The sequence below is a fragment of the Brachyistius frenatus genome, unplaced genomic scaffold, assembly GCF_029030835.1.
Source record: "Brachyistius frenatus isolate BFR_SWC_R1_liver_20210118 unplaced genomic scaffold, ASM2903083v1 Contig_1, whole genome shotgun sequence".
In the NCBI taxonomy this organism is placed as follows: domain Eukaryota; kingdom Metazoa; phylum Chordata; class Actinopteri; family Embiotocidae; genus Brachyistius; species Brachyistius frenatus.
In genome coordinates, this window is record NW_027210600.1 from 12,254,001 (window position 1) to 12,260,000 (window position 6,000).

General features: G+C 44.9%; 1 protein-coding gene across 1 annotated transcript in view; it reads right to left on the reverse strand.

Annotated features, from left to right (window-relative positions):
* rsrc1 (arginine/serine-rich coiled-coil 1) overlaps positions 1-6,000 on the reverse strand; it is a 117,584-nt gene that overhangs the window by 58,947 nt on the left and 52,637 nt on the right. The window lies entirely within an intron of this gene.

A 6,000-nucleotide genomic window follows, 5' to 3' on the forward strand; every position in this document is an offset into this window, starting at 1 on the left:
ACCGAGCTACAAGTCTTGTCGTCTGTAAAAGCCCTGCTCGTAAAAAAACAAAAAAAAACAAAAAAACAGAAAGCAACATCTCTGACACACCAGGGAGAATCAATGAGGAAGAGATGAAGAGAAATTTAGAGACAAAGAAAGAGAGCGAGAGAAGGGAGAAGGGAAGAGAGAAAAATAAAGCTGCTGTAACAAGTCTTCGGAGAGTTGGATAAGAGGGCACAGAGAGCACATTTTACAAAGATCACAGCCAAAGACTCAACATATCCCCCTTTCTCTGTGTGTGTGTGTGTGTGTGTGTGTGTGTGTGTGTGTGTGTGTGTGTGTGTGTGTGTGTGTGTGTGTGTGTGTGTGTGTGTGTGTGTGTGTGTGTGTGTGTGTGTGTGTGTGTGTGTGTGCATCAGAAACATTTAGCTGGCATGAACGGAGGAAGGCCCTGTGCTTTGACAGCTGTATTGGGAGACACAGCCCTCTTTCCTGACATGCCCTCAAAAGGGCCTTCCTGTAATTCCAATATCACTGCTATTAGATTTGAGGGTCTTAATTGTCAAGGAAGACTGATGGCTACGACAAAGCACGGAGCTATAAAAGGCGAGCGCGCCGCAGATTGCTCTCGGAGGTTTCTTTTTTTTTTTTTTGGCGCTGCCGTGGCAAAGCGGCCCTCGTTACCATGCAGCGGCGGAGACGGTGTGTAGGATTAGAGAGAAATTAAATGCTAATGGGGATGGGATCTGAATCCGCTGCCTGGGAGCATCATTTAGACGACAGGGCCGGGGCGTCGCTGACAGGCAGCGCTTCCTCCCTTCACCACCACCGCCTCCTCCGCCACCACAGACAGCCCAGCTCTTCCTCCATCTCTTGACTCCCCACCCCACGCACAGCAGAAAATCTGATTTATCAAACTGTAAACTTGTCACTTTGTAAAAACGTCACTTTTCGGTGGCAGTCGGGGAAATATAATGACCCCCTTTAATGTAGTGATGTCAGGGTGCTGTATCCTAGATGGAAGGCACATCAAGGCAGACTGAGGCACACTTAATGCAACATGGATGTGTGTGTGTGTGTGTGTGTGTGCGCGCCTGCATGTATGTGTGCATCCCCGGTAGCAGGTGACATAGTGGATCACTCTCACAGGGACTGGTACTGCTCGACAGGCGAAATTACCAATCGCTTTTGTGCCGGAGAAGAGGAGGAAGACTTGAGGCGCACGCACGCGCACACACACACGCACGCACGCACGCACGCACGCACGCACGCACGCACGCACGCACGCACGCACACACACACACACACACACACACACACACACACACTTTCCATTCACCTTCATAAAGATTAGGCCATAATTCAGTAATCCCCCCCCCACCCCCCGCTTTTTGGTATCTTTGCATTTATAATAACAGTTTTACAACAAAAGGAGGAATTACATGCCACAAAATAAAAAGTGCTGCGCGGGATTCGAACCCGGTGTAATGGTACATGGCTAAGCCTGCTAAATAATTACAATGACACAAACATCAGTCTTGGTACGAGCAGTCACTTAAAGCAATAACACATCACGGCTTAACTATCCTGATCATTGTGTGCTCTGCAATCATCTTAGTTACAGTTTATTACAACGCCTACTCAGTAATTACATTAGCATTTGTTTACATTGGCCTTGAGGCATGTGAGTCCATGGATCCTAAATGCACACACATACACACACACACTAACACACACTGACACAATCAAGCTTCCTCAAGGGGTAATAAAACACTGAATCACACGACTGCTGCTGCTGCTGCTGTCTGTCAGGGTCACCAAACTCACAAGCAACTTGCTTTTCTGATTTACCAATGAAGCCAAAGCAACTATTTACCAACAACAACAACGACGATTGGATTGTGGCCATAGGTTTGGAAGTTTTAGCAGAGAGCATAAAAGCCATTTTCTTCTGCTCAGTGTGATGCTGTGTTAAATTGCCCTTTAAATGAATGCAGAGGGGGCTCACAGGATAATAGGCTAATTAATATCAAATTATCATCACAAATAATGTAAAAGATACTCAGAAGTCAGCTCACAAATAGGAAACCACAACACACACACAAGTACACGCGGGACATTTAATGTCTTTACTTCCCAACAAACTGTCTATTTTTCACTTTAATTCACACATGCATGCCTGCTCCCTCTGTGTGTAATTCATTAGTAAACAATAAAAAGGCGTTAATTGTGCTCCCCAGAGGCAGATCGGTGTTCCCCCCACTGGGAGAGAGGCACCCGCTGCATCTGAAGTGGCTTTTCCCCTCAATTAGAAATGGGCCTATCCAACATACACAAACAAACATGAGACACCAGGACTGTGTGTGTGTGTGTGTGTGTGTGTGTGTGTGTGTGTGTGTGTGTGTGTGTGTGTGTGTGTGTGTGTGTGTGTGTGTGTGTGTGTGTGTGTGTGTGTGTGTGTGTGTGTGTGTGTGTGTGTGTGTGTGTGTGTGTGTGTGTGTGTGTGTGTGTGTGTGTGTATTACTGTGACTTGGAAATGAGCAGTGCTTTCCTTGCAGAAGCTTTAGATTATCACACTGTGAGGAAAGGGGTGAAACAGACCGAACGGGACAAAAGATAAGAGAGGGAGAAAAGTTGATTTTGTTTTGTGAAAAGAGGGATGGTGTGAAGAAGAGGAAAGGCAAGAAAAAAATGTAAAAGATAATGAATACAGACGCAGAAGACCAGATGGGATCAGAGACTGCTGTCAAAAGAGAAGGTTTAGAAATGTAGTGACTTTTACTTTTTAATGGTGTCTTGTTAGAGCTCATCATACAGTAAATGGGCTTCTCTTAAATACTGCAGCGCTGTTCACCTGCGAACAGAACCGAGTGCTTCACAATTCCACTGATCCCCCCCCCCCCTCCCTCACACACACACACAGCGATAGTAGCTGCACTGCTGCACAAGGAGCTGGCCTGCTCTTTTGGAGCAATTAATTGACCAACTCCACTAAATGACTCACAGCAGTCTTAAAGGCGCGAGTCTTTTCCAAAAGAACTACTTCACATGACGTGTCATCAAACCACTTGAGATGCTGAAGTGTTTATAGCTGTTCCAAACGGTACGGTGAGAAGTCAGGTGTCACGGAAAGCGAACGCTCGTTTAAATGTTGGGATAACAGGACACACTATCTGACAATTAATCCGGGAAGGAATTCACTGAGTTTGCACTCAGTTACATGCATGAAAAGTGACATAGTTTTGTAAAAACATCAAACAGAGCCCAATAAAGAAGTTGAAATTGTGCCTACTTTCCTTTCCTCCAATCACACAGTACATCTCACAGGATGTTTAGTTGGAGCATGTCGCCTCAGGCTGGAGATACAGTTGCTTTAAACTGTGCTGTCGTGTGAGCATGATGGCTGCCTCACGTATCCTGCATCCGTTTTGAGCGTTGTTTGATCGCGGCCTCAGAGTATAATGCAACGCATCCGCAAGATGCAACATACACATGACTAGTTAGGGCAGTGTAGGGGTAAGTACTGTTGGAGTGATACAGTCAGGCACCTGCAAAACTAAAAGGAAGCCAGTCCAACACTGTCTGTGCACAGCAGGAACCCGGAGAGGGAATGCAGCCAATGGCGTGTTTTGTCCACCTGTGATCTCAGAATCAGCAAAACGACTTTGCTGACCACCTCGATTGTCCCCGTTTATCGTTTACATCAGGCATATTCAGATGTTCTAATTATGTCCTCGTCTCTCAGCTGTGCCTTTTAGCGGAGTCCTTCAGCAACATGCAGAGTACAGAGGCAAGTATGAGAGCAATAACGCTGACAACACAAACACTGGTCAGCGTGAATGCATTTTTTGATTTTATACACTTTATTAATCCCCGAGGGGAAATTTCTTCACTACAGCAGGGGGGCTCTCAGGGGGGAGATGCTGCAGCAGGCTGCCACTAGCGCGGCGCCAGGTAACCTGACCTGAGGTGCATGTTTTTGGATGATGGGAGGAAGCCGGAGAACCCGGAGAGAACCCACGCAAGCACAGGGAGAACATGCAAACTCCGCACAGAAAGGCCCAGGACCGGATTTGAACCCGGAACCTTTTTTTGCTGTGAGGTGACAGTGCTAACCACTGCCCAGTGGTTCAAAAGCAAGCGTTTCTCTACCTAAGTGTTGTCCCTTGGTGGCCTATCTGTCGATATGTCTTGATAAAAGCAGCCCGATCTGAATGTTGCAAGTATGACTGAACCAGTCATGCATGTACTGAACAGGTATTAGTATCAACAACGCATGCATTGCATTTTTTTTTTCTCTCTCACTCTCTCTCCCCCGAGATGTAAAAGCAACACCCTTTTAAAAAACATCCTCCGTTTCAAGTAGCAGTCACAAAACAATATACTATTATTGGGCTATTCTTGTCAGTAGTGACGCCCGCACCCGCTTGACTCAGGCCAACGTTTGCCCTGAATGTGCCAGGAAGTCCAGTCTGCTCTCAGCGAGGCCTCCAGCTTGTTCGCTTACCTCAACGCAGCGACGACAGACACGCTGAGACACGCTGAGCTGAGCTAAGTGCCCACTGTCTGTCCCATTAGTCAAAAATAAACACGTCCCATTAGAAAAATAAATTACCCTCACTCTGCTTCGTAAAAACAATGCTGCCCTGTGTGCAATGGGGTACTGCGTGCAGGAAATGTCATCTATTTGTAGTCATACTCTGGTTCAAGAGACTATCATTATTATTATTATTGGGCCTGAGGCCGACCAGACAAAGCAAAGTATTGTGGGTCAGGTGATGACTACGTGCCTGTTAGAGCAGGCAGAGAAGCAGAGCAAAGGTCACACAGGCTATCTCCGGTCAGATGGTCAGACTACTGTCTCAGTAAGTGATTCATCTCCTCTATCAGACCACACAGTAAGAAGAGTTTGTTTATGAAAAAACAGCATCATCTCCTTCACAATCTGTCCAGACTTTCGTTTTTACGCAGACCAATTCTGCCCATCAATGACAACCACGTTCAGTACATGTCAGTCTACTGGCTCAAGTGGGAAATTAACAAAACCTGAGAAAGTGAGGAAGGGAGCAAGTGGAGAGTGTGAAGAGTGAAGCATTGCTGGCTATCCTGATGATTAGTTGATCTCTTGAATCAGCAGACACAATAAGCCTCCATCTCGCAGGCAGCTGCAAGCAGCAGAAGGGAGCGTCGTTCAACTCATCTCTGCTGTTGCACAACTCAACAGAACATAAGGGCAATGCGGTCGTTTGGAGAAAGCCAATTAAAACAGAGGGAAAGAAAAGAAGATTCTTTTAAACACCTTTTTTTTTTTATATTACACATTTTTGGAAAATTACTGTTGAAAATGACAAAGTTGTTCACGGAGAAAAAAAACCGGTTAAAACGATTTGATTTGTAATATTTATATCAGCTATATGAGGTGAGCAACCACTCCTTTATTTAAGACTGACTGATTTAACTGTTCAATTTCTTTTGTAACTGTCAGAGTTAATTTCAACTGAAAATGGATAAAAGGTAGTTTCAGGACAAGTACTCAAGTACCACATTACAATCTGAATATTAGCTGTCAAACTATTACATCTTTTTACTTTCTTGGTGCTGCGAAAGGCCAAATCTTTTCTAAAATGGTTTAAAATGCTGTGGGTCCAAGTATGAGCACAAAGAGCGAAGCACAAAAAAAGACAGACTGGTGCCATGTCTATATCCTCTTTGTCAAGTAATCTCACAAATGAGTCAGCTTCCCAAGACAATAAAACAAGTGTTTGAAGACCCAAAGTAGGAACCTGAGAACATGCTGTCTTCTCTCTGCTTCACTTATTCTACTGAAAAAGTTGGGAATTTAAATGAATATAATAGTGAAATGTGGGTTTGACTAAACGCACCTAACCTTTCAAATGTCTTTAAAGAAACCATCTCGAGGAAATAAATGGGACATCGATGACATCATCAGTCCATCTACTGTGACATTAATCCTAATAGCGCCACTGTAACCATTTTTTTCTGTCAATAAACAGTTCC